This window comes from Thunnus thynnus, chromosome 15 (genome assembly GCF_963924715.1).
Source record: "Thunnus thynnus chromosome 15, fThuThy2.1, whole genome shotgun sequence".
NCBI lineage: Eukaryota > Metazoa > Chordata > Actinopteri > Scombriformes > Scombridae > Thunnus > Thunnus thynnus.
In genome coordinates, this window is record NC_089531.1 from 5,417,047 (window position 1) to 5,429,175 (window position 12,129).

The window sequence follows — 12,129 nt, forward strand, 5'->3', positions numbered from 1 at the left end:
AAGAAAATATTATGTATATTTCTGCCCGTACTGTTGATAGTCAGGCTGGCGATACAGTCATTTGATTACATTAATTTTGTATTTGCATGATGTGTAAAATGACTGAATCACAGAGTCACGATTTTAAATTACAACACGGCAGATAGGTTTATGTTCATCTATCATTATGAGTCAGAAAAACCACCGAAGGCCCCCATCCACTGTGTGATCTCGCAGGGTCATTGAATGTCACACAATGTGCAAGATGAGTCTAATAAACTCTTGGTTGTGTCAGAAATGTTTGTATGCATAAAGTGGCGCTTATAATGCCGCATCAGCCATGTCAGCATATTCTGAGTGGTTTCTTTGGTTTGTAGACTCAAACCCAGAACCGCACAGTGTATAGAGGCCTTAAGATGGCAGCAGACAGACAATATATTAAAGCCAGTATGTCTCTAGAACAAATACAGGTATGATATGGGTTCAGTTCTCTGTCCCAGTCTGTAAAAGTTATGTTTCACTAAAAGTTATAGAACAGCACACCTATCTTTTTTTTCAGAATCACATTATGTATCTTACGGCGGTGTATTGGTGGTTACTGTCGACCCCCCCCCACCACCACCACCACCACCACCACCCTGCACAAGATAAGCAGTTTAAAGAACGGATGATAGTTCACCATGTCTCACCCCAAGCATGAATAAAATACATAATCAAACTATATGCACCTCTAATTTTCACATTTTCTAGCCGGTTTAGGCTGCAATATCATCTCTTTAATAACCGAGTGTATCCAATTTATCATGTTATAACAAGAAAAGTTTATTTTAATGAGATAAGTTCATTTGTTCAAGTGATTTGTTGTTATTACAAGAAATGTTTCTTCTAAAAACGACTAAATGATTTGGTGTTTAGTAATAATAAGAACAAATCTCAGAATAACATGAAAAATATCTTGAGAATTATGTTAAGATCTTTTTTTTTGTCCAATTAAATTGTGAATAATCGAATCTATTTTATATTCAGACCATGTCGCCCATTCCTACTAACAGAATTGTTCAAGTGTAACCTCCAAAAGGTTTAATTAGTAACAATAAATTTTAAGATGCTATTGCCACATTCATTTTGTAAGTACTTAAACCCAATTATGAGTTTCATTACTTCCCAATCCTGTTCATGGAAATGTGCATTTCAAAAGACACATGAAAAAAAAACAATATGATAGAATATATATTGTTAATCATCAGTATTTGCTTACAACTTTTGCCCATGTACCATGACCTACAAACACCACTATATACACACCCAGAAGAAAACTGTATATGCATAGAGATTTATACTTCAACTGTATAGACATTCTTCCCTCTCTTACATTCTTGCTGGAACAAATGTTACGGAAATTTAACCACATATGTCTATCATGGGGTGTAAATATTACCATATGTTTTAGGTGTTTTAGCTATTGAATTTTCTAAGCTGTTTGTATTTTGAGAGGGAACGCTTTGAGGATGAATGTTAAACATTTTTTTTTGGAATGAAACCGAAGACGTATCCGAGAGACTTTTTAAAGTGCCGAGCACAGTCGGAGAGCTTCGGGAAGTTTCTGTAACCGTAGAATTAACTAAAAAAAACAGGGACTGCCTTGGAGCTTTCACACTGTTGCCATGGGAATGAGAATTAAATTTTTTCTGAAGTGTGTAGCCTACTGTACATAATCTTACATGCAGATATTAAAATAGATACCAGACCTCTTAAAGCCAGGATCAGATTATATTCCATTTGAATCCATTCAATTAAGAAGATAAAAGTACAAGACATAAATGCTTGCTTAAAGGTTTTTATTTATTTGAATGAAAATGTGCTTCCTGAATTGACAGAATGAGATGAAATGGAATCCAACTCTTCCTGGTTTTATATAAGGAATCAAAATGTTTATATGAAGAATAATGTAGATGGAAGTAAAGAGCAGAAATGGTACTTTGATGAACATGAGCTTATGGGAAGCAAACTGAAAAGTGCACTGTGACAGATGGCCTTGCATTCAACCTCACCTTCTGCTTTCATCTATTATTAATGCAAAGCTACCTTCAATTGGACTGAGATTATTACTGCACATCTACATTTATGCACAAGAGGGAAAAAGTTTATCCTTTCAAAGTTTAAAAGTTCTGAAACTTTATCTGATGTGCTTGGATGGAGCCGATGCCAGAAAATCCAGTGTCGCTCGATAAGATTAATGACTGGCTGCTTCGGTTTCAGGGTCCTGGTCACACTGTCATGGCTTACTGGGACACTTAGAGAAAATAGAGACATCGTTAGAGTTACAATGACAAATAAAAGTGTCTGCTGTGAAAAAGGCCTATTGAACTGTAAAAAGGGGTGGTTTAGGGGCATACAGAGAACAGGGTTTGTGTCAAGAATGTTTTCCGTCAACTATAACAGCAATCTTACCCTTAACTTAACTAGTTTTAGTTGCAGATTGTGGAAAGCAATGGGAGACTTGTTAAATCGAGTCAAATTTATTATGTTATGTGTTTTACAGGGAAATTTCAGATACAGGTAAATAATTAAAACAAAAAATAGAACAGTAACAGACAAAATTAAAACAATTTTATCATGATGTTAAAAAATTAAGAGGACACAAAGGCAATCGTGTAAAGTTGAGTCTTTAGCCGGGATTTAAAAGTGACAATAGATGGGAAAAATCTGACAGTGAAGGATGACAATGAGGAAATTGATCTGAGGAGTTTGGATGTAGAATATGGACTGAAGAGATTGGAGATGGAGGCTGGTGCCAATCCATGCATATCTTTAAAAACTTGTATAAGAGCCTATCTTGTTCCCTTCCAATGTATGTAGTAAACTATGTAATATAACAACAACAGCAATCCAAACCAGTATGATTTCCAATAATAGCACAGTAGGCTGTGTCAGACCCAAAATATTATACCCATAGGTGATTGTTGAACATCTCATTCCAAAACCATGGGCGTTACAACTCTTAAGGGAGGATTTTACCACCAGATTTTGGAAACCATCTGCAGAGATTTGCTCCCATTCAATCATAAAAGCATTAATGACTTCAGCCAATGATGTTGTGCGATTTGGCCTGGCTTACAGTCAGCATTCCAGTTCATCCCAGAAAGAGATATCTGTGCAAGCCAGTCAAGTTCTTCCACACCAAACTGGGAAAACCATTTCTCAATGGACCTGGTTTTGTGTACAGGGCATGGATGTATTATAGGAACTGGATACTGGACTCAAAGATGGCGCCTATTCACACAAATTAAGATTGCTGTGTTCCTGCTTGGCCCATAGACTTTACATTGGGATGACATCATAAACTTTCAAATCCCTTTTCTATGCTCTGGTAAAGTTTTATACACATAAAACCTTCATGGATTAAACATTCATAATACCAAGAGTACTAACTGACTTCATTTGCAGTATGATATGTCTCTTTGGTCTGTGGGAAAAATACTTTTTGGGCCAAAGGGGATTTTTTTGCTGCAATATTGAAAGGGGCCACTGGGAAAAAAATTGGCAGTAAGTCTGAGAGACGGCGCTTTATCCAGTTATCTTAATACATCCATGTACCATTGACATTGTCATGTTGAAACAGGAAAGAAGGGTTTGTGTCTCAACAAAGTTGGAAGCACACTGTTGTTTAAAATATATTCGTATGCTATAGCATTAAGAAAACCTAAAGTTCAGGGCTTTTGCATATTTTTTGTGTACATTAATTGACATTTGTCCTAAATGGCACAGGAATACATGAAGCTTTTCAGTTAGACTCCCATTGAAGTTCTCATGTTGCACAGTGACTTTTAGTCCTGTATTTAAAGATTGCTTGATTTTGTAGCATATTAATAATTGTGCCCAGGATAGGGCATTGTTTGTAGCTATTTTTAGACCTACGGAGGACAATGTTATGCTTACAATCTGTGGTACTGTTAAAGAAGAACAGTGTAGCAATTAAATGCGGTGTTAGCCTCTTTTATGAATATTTGCTCTGTAAAAATTAAATAGGAAATCATTTAGCAGCTGAGAGCTTTCGCTGATGTTTTGAGATGTTTATTTTAATTGCCAAAGCTGAGCATTCTTGCTGTGCAGTGAACACACACAAACAAACACACACAAACACCACAGATACACAAACAGACCAGCCCGTCCTCAAAAGGAAAACGACAGTATAGGTCGAAAATTCAGCCGACAAAACAACCTATGGTTACGTTTGAGTGACAGATGCCATCTTGCTGCCGTAGTAATTATGACCCGGAGAAGTGATGCAGTTCAGATGACGTCAATATGAGGTGACAAATTTCCATAATTAAAGGTGTTGGGATGGATGGCTGGATAGATAGATGGCGAAAAGTGGACTTAGCTGCAGACAGGAGACTACTATTCACCTCCCGCCTCCAACCACGAGTGTCATGTTTCCAACCGCTACTGCCATGATGACGAAGATTGCCTGACTTTAAGGAAGTAGTAATTTTAACCCACACCACGTTTCAAGTTATCATTTAAACCCAAACCATGGTCTTTCCCTAAACCTAACCAAGTGGTTTTTGTGCCTAAACCCAACCAGACCTTAATCGCAGCGTAAAAACATAATTATTTTTTAACCCTCCTGACAGGTGTCATTATCTGCCGTCATCAAAACAATTTAAATGGTTTCAAAACAGTATCCTGACTAAGAAATTATGAATTATTTTAACTATGAGAGGAAAATATGTTGATGGATTACGGCAGACTGGTATATGTAAAAGTTTAGTTAGGATACTGTTTTAAAACCATTCAAATTTTTTTGATTACAGCACATAATGACACATGTTGTCCTCCCGGGTCAAAATTGACCCGAGGACAACAGGAAGGTTAACAGTGATCTGAAATGTTTTTTGAAAGCACAGATAGAGGCGGCATATTAGAAAAACGTTCCTATGGGTCGTTCTTGAATGCGTGGTACAATCGACCTATGTGGTCGTTTAATTATGAGGATGCGTTGAACAGACATACAGTGAAATATTTATGTAGCCGATTTCTGAAGAGTTTTCCTGACACAAATAAATCAGAACTGTTTTTGAAGATACATCACAGCAGAGAAGTGGAGCTCTGATACAGCGAAACACTTTTTTGAAATGTTTACTTCCTTTGTTCAATGCAGACGTTTCTTCAAACTGTGATTATTAGGGTGTAAATATCCATACTGAACATGCTGTATGCAGTCTACCTAAGACATGTTTACATTATATAGGTTGAGAAAAAAGTTTACATGGTCATCTGCAGTATGTTTTTGAGTCCGTCAAATCAGACTGACTCAATACGTGTCAAAAATCAACCATATAATTATATAAACATGTGAATTTTAAATAGAGAGTTTTTTGTTTTCATCATTCCTGCAAATGTGTTATTAAGCAGGAGTGTGTTTTTTATCTGCCAGCAGTGTTTTGTTAAGTTTAAAACCAATAAAGCTTGCCTGGTTCCAGCCTCCTATTTGCTTTATTATTATTATTTTTTGAATCAACATATTTATGGGAATTCGTGTGGTCAAAGAGCAATTATGTGCAAAATTTAGAATTAGTGCTAATTTCTGTGCTTTGAACAGCTTTTACTGCAATTTAAAAAGGCCTTTTATCAGATGCTATATACAGTATGAATTTTTGGGAATATAAATAGAATTACATGTTATTTAATTTAAAATCTCCAGGATCTAGTTTTCAAAACTGTTTTAATTTTATCAGTCAAGTAGTTTAGGTACCTTATATTTATCTCAGAAATATACATAATTTGTTTTATTTATATTTATACAAAGCAGCTTTATGATACCGCATAATGATACCTCATTAAATACGCTGTTGTTTTACTGCATGTTTTACTAAATGCATTGCGCATATAATGTACTTTTGACCTGTTAAATTAAATTTCTTTTAATTAATTGATTGAATTGATTCATTTTGGTAATTTGAATTAACTACATGGCTTAAGCACTTAGAGAAATACATCAGGGTCACAGTGCTGCCCGTCATTAGAGATAACCAAAGACGGTTTCAATTTGTTTTAATTTTACCCACTAATTACTCAAATTGCTCCTTTGATACAAAGATCCTGCAGTAAGTTAGACAAGCAGATTTTCACAGTATTCATTTTTAATGTTTTATACTGTATTATCAGAACATGTTTCAAATATAACAGGTGACTCACAAATTGTGATTAGTTCATGTTTAGTTGTTACTAACACTGTAAAAATCTAATAATTAAACAATCACAGGTTTGAAAATGAGACACATTATGGTGCATTATTAAATCATGAGTCAGTCTTTGCAAAAACATTGCTATAAATTGTTTTAATTTATCAATTAACTTCTTATAAAGTTGAGTAAACAGCAGAAACCTAAATGAAATCAAAATTTGCTGTGAGCAGCTTTGCCTTTAAAATAGCAGCAGTTTTCCTCGGTTCACTTTAACACAGTTTTTCATGGTAACTTGCAGGTAGGTTGTTGTAACCATCCTGGAGAAAGAATGTTCTTCTGTGGATTTATTATTCAGGCCGTCTCAGGTGCTTCTTCATGTAATGATGTTCAGATCAGGGCTCTGTGGGGGCCAAACCATACCATCTGTTGCAGGATTCATCATTCTTCTTGTTGCTGAAAATAGTTCTTTATGACTCTAGCTGTATGCTTGGGGTCGTTTTCATGTCATGAATAAATTTGGGACCGATCAGACACCTCCATGGTATTGCATAATGGATAAGAATCTAAACATCTAGGGTGCCTAAAACTTTTGCACAGCACTGTATATATATATATATACCTCTCTCATATATTATGAGAGAGGTGATGGAAATGTCATGTTGATGACTTGGGGGCTGTCTCTTATATGATATTTGTTTTATTTATTTATTGGTTGGGAACTTTTTTGGAGTGAATGAAGGTGGAAATTTGTACTTGTAAAACATTGACATGACCTCAAGATATATATTGCATTCTGTGATAAGCTGAATGTACGAAAGAGAAACTCCACAGGACACATCTTATAAAGGTCAGGTCCATCCATGCAGGGGTTTTCACTTTAGCTAATTAGATTATTATTAATTAATTTTTTTTTCAGTTTTAACTGGGGTTCAAACTGACCTTCACTTTATCTGTGGAGTCATAAAAATCATTTGTCCTACCAGACGTAAGAGGTGCAGCAAATCTAACAAGGGATTTAGAGAGATGTCGATCAAGCATCTTTTTTCACACCTAGATGTTCCTGTGAAAAAGTCTAACCAGCCAGAATAACTAAGCACATCTGTGAGGGTGCACCGTGGGTATTCAGGGGTTTTAAAGAGCAAACAGAGCTGCTGCTAAAATTCTCTGGTCCAATTTTATTTTGGACAGGCCTTATTCCTTTGAGATATCAGATAACTGGCTAATTAAAAAAGTTTGCAAGTTTCTATCAAACGTGATGTTACATGGGTGTGTGAATGATGTAATGCTGTCTGCACTGCTGAGCTCACAGCTGCAGTTGTCATTTGAGCAGCAGGAAGAGACTCCTCTGATCAGAGGAAGCAGTTCCAAGAATTTTGTTGAGGCAGATTCCCATTTGGGCGACTGGTCTGACGCAATTTGTTTTTAGAGTATCAAAGACCAGGGTGAGTCAGCCCTAGCAGAAATACCTGCATACAATTTTAGGCTCTAATGAGCCAATAATGGTCAGCTTAGCAGCAGAGAGCAGGGGTAAGTAGTTGATAGGAATCAGCTACAGCAGCACTAGAGAGCTGTTAGTACACTGCTACCATTTAAACAACAACACTCAGTGTTTGTTTAGAAGTTCACCACTGGCTAAAATGATTTATATTAAGGTATAAAATTATGAGTAAAAATGATGCTTATTGTCAGGTTATTAAAATATTACCATGAATCAGCAAAAATAAAATGGGAAAAATCAAGAGAGGAGGATACAGAGCCATGAATTTTGCACCAATTAGCAGATTACTATATTTCATACATGTCTTAAGTAGTAGTAAATAGAAATATTTAAAAAACTACTGGATGGATTGCCAATTAAATTTTCCACAGATATTTATGGTCCCCAGAAGACGTAACCTACTGACTTTGGTGATCCCCTGATATCTCCTGTAGCACCACCAGCAGGTCAAAGTTTTAACTTAACCTGTGAAATATATCAACATTTATACCGGATGGACTGTCACAAAATTATGTATAACCATTCATGGATCCCAGGAGATGAAAATCAGTGACTTTTGTGATCTTCCGACTTTTCCATCAGGCACCGTCATCAGGTCAAAATTTCCATTCGTCCAATACTTTGGTTTATAATTAAATACTTGTAAATATGATGTCATTCCCATCAGCCTCAGCTATACTAGTTAGCAACTTTCAGCATGGTGAACATGGTATATATAACTGTCAGCATATCAGCATTGTCACTCTGAGTGCATCCCAACAGAGACTCTTTAGTCTTGTTTTTAATCATACTCACAAGGATCCTTTGTGCTGTGTAAAGAGGATTTCACTTATGTCCAAGTTTTGAGTAGCCTGATATATCTTATTTTTCTGTGCCATAGACCTCCAAAAACTGTTGTCCAAAGACTATTAAAGACACATCAGTGAGCCACACTGCTGCACTGGGTGACATGTTCCTTTGCCGTGAAGATTATAGTGCCAGTAGTTTCTTTAGAAATGGCTCCAAAGACTAATAACAGAGATCAGATTTTCAGTCTCTGGAGAGTTGTTCCGTGTAAGGCAGACTGTGCACATGCACAGTTTACCATTTACAGAGCTTTGCTAGCTTCTTCTCGAGCTACATATCACAGCTTCTTGAGTTTGCACTGAAGTTGTTTGAGAAATGTACAATATAGTACAAAGTAGAGTAAGTATGTTGGTTCGGCTCCACACATGAGATTTGTTGACAATAAGAAAAATATAGAAAATCGCCAGCCAGATTTATTAAAGTCTCTCCATGTTGACTTTGCACCATTTGTGGCTCCTGGTATACAAGAAATTAATGTACTGACAGGAAATTTTTCCAACTTGTGCAAACACAACTTTACTCTTCTTCACAATGAGCCTACTTTTACTTTTGAGTAGTAAAGTACATTTTACTGTTACTGCTTGTTTACTTAACTGAGGGGTTTTTCAGTACGTGCCATGTTATGACAGTCTCTTCAATCTTGTTTAATCTGCTGCCGACTGCTGTGTGACTGAACTGTGAATGTCAGTGGAAGTTCTGGCAGACTGGCTTTTACTGTCACTACATAGGAGGGACTGCACTTCATTTCTAAATGTTTGTCTCTCTGGTCTGGGCATTGATTTCCTCTCTGTCTGTCTTTATTACTCTGGCTCCCCTCCCCTGTATTCCCTTTAACACACACACACACACACACACACACACACACAAACGTCTCACCTCTCCCCTTCCCATGGCTGCCTTGTTATCCATATTGACTATCCGTCTTGGTTTAACTCCCTCACTGTTCCTTATTAAACCTGTAAAGGCTGTCTTGTTCTACCTGTCTGTTCTCTTTTCCACGCTCATTCCTCTCTCGTTCCTTTCTTCTTTTCTTGTGTCCTTCCTTTTTTTGTGTCTTCTGCCGGAAGGCAACGCAGAAAGAGAGAGAGAGAGCAAATAACAGTACATGCCTGACAAAAACATTAAACTGTTATATATTTATGATGATATATTGCTTTGAGTATCCGCTCAGCCCAATCCAATATTTATTCTTGTTATATTTTTATTTTTACCTACATGATGCCCATGTGTAATGGGACATTTTGATAGCTGTGTTCCTGGAACAAAGACAGGATCAGAAATGTATCAGGCTTGATATCAGAAGCTGATACCTATCCATCAAAAAATATCTGGATCTGCCACAATCCTGATCCTGTGGATGAACTCAGGATATCCATTGTTATAACTCTATTAAAGGGGATATATCATGCACATTTCCAGGTCTATAGTAATATTCTTGGGCTCTACTGATATATCTTTGCATGATTTACAATTCAAAAAACAGTATATTTATTTTACACTGGCCCTTATGCAGCCCCTCAGTTCAGCCTCCATTTGAAACAGGCAGTTTTAGCTCCTGTCTCTTTAAGGCCCCCCTCCTGATGAGCCCAGTCTCTTCTGATTGGTTGGCTCCCGGAAGTTGCTCGTCTGCAGAATTCCAGCTGCTAAGGAGGTTACGTACACCACCAGTAGCTGTCAGATTTAACTAACTCATTCTTCACTTAAAATGAAAACTTCCCAAATACATCTGTACATGTTCGAGCCCAAATCCGATCCAAAATATGCAAGAGGACAACATGAACAACCTGAGCGACAAAAGCTACAGAGCGGGTTAGATTGCAAACAAAGTGTTCAGAGGAGGCTGCAGCCCTGGCTTTTGACTTTCAGGGAGCATTTTTACATATGTTCACCTCAAGTTTTGAAACGTTGACCATGTTTAATATCTGATATCATAGCAGTGTAAAAATAACAGAAAATCACAAAAAGCATATGTCCCCTTTAATGGTTAAAGTTGCTACAACATTATTATGTTTAACTGCATGTTATCTAATCAATACTGATGATACCAAAGCTATAATTTCACGATTTAATAAAGAGCAGCGCTACTATTTTGATGATGATATATTATGATGATTGTACAATGTTATGTTTATCATTTTTTAATGTTTGGATACACCAGAATTTACCAGCATTAATTTAATTTGGTGTTTATTATAGAGTAGTTTGTCTGTCCGCAGTCTAATGCCACTTTGAGAAACCATTTAAAAGTGCTAAATTGACTTTGATTAATGTGAAATTTCGTTACACTGGCATAGTGTTTATTTTTGCACTCAGAAGCAGACACTGATTACCTCACTGTGTAGGAGCATGTATTGATTTTTTTTTCACATTTATCACCAACCAATTGACTTGGATGAATGGGAGAGTGGATAATTCATAACTGACAGAATGAGATGTGTGAAGGCTGAAAAAAACTGACACAGATCACAGTGTCCTAAAACTCACTCAAAGGAAGTTTGTGACCCAAAATTCAGAAAGTTATTTATTATTTGAAAGCCAAAATCCCAGCATCTGCCCCAACAATCAGTCAGTAATCATCAACCCCCTACAAACACACCCTCAGAATATTAGATACACCTATTTTTACATTGCACTGCATTGTGCATAACCCATATATTGATTGTCAAGAGGAATGAAAAATATAGTTTAACCCAACCCATCGTCTTCATCACCTCCCCTTCATATCGGAAGTGGAACAAATGAATAATGATGGCCTGTTTGTGGAAAGAGCAGATGTTTCATCCACTAAGCATGGTATCATTTTGTTCCATGAGGCAGTGAAGTTTTTATATATTGCCCCTTGCAAGTCATGAAACAAATACAGAGAAACATTTATTAAGCAAAAATGGTTGTAAGTTCAGTAATTAGGTTGCAGTATGTGTCAGCTGCACTAGAAGGTTCATTTCCATAATGATATCAAGAGTCCCTAGAACCAGTTTACAGTGGCAGGGGTCAGCATGCCGTGGTCCCCACCTCTGACCTGCCACCCATCTGACAACCCCAGTGCCTATACCTGCGGGTGGTCAGCGCGCAGAGGGTCGGCTCCACAGGCTGAGGCCTGGCCACCAGATGCTAACTGGTGAGCTCCCCTCCCCAGCCTGGCTCCAGGAAGGTTCCCCGGTCTTCCTCTTCCAGGAGAGTTTCGTGCTGATTCATCAAAGACCATCAATCATTCTTAGCCTGGCCGCTCACCTGGGACCAATTTGCCTTGGGACAACCTCCCATCAGCTATTGTCCTCGACATCTCCCAGGGTCATCACAATAAGGTGACAATTCTTGCAGGGGTTGGGAGTGAGTTGATGCCCTGAGTGAAGGATTTCAAGTATCTCAGGAACTTATTCACAAGGGAGGGTAAGATGGAGCTTGAGATCGACGGGCGGATCACCTATGGTAACAAGCTTTGGTTAGTGACCAAAAGAAGGAGATTGTGGACTTGTAGGGTGAGCAGCTCATTCGTCCAGATGGAGCCCGTTGATAGTGTGATAAATTATGCTTTAGTTTATTTAAGAATAACTAGGGAGCAACCCAACTGGGCAGCGCAGCAGGAATAGTAGAGCTTAACTCTCTTAACTTTTT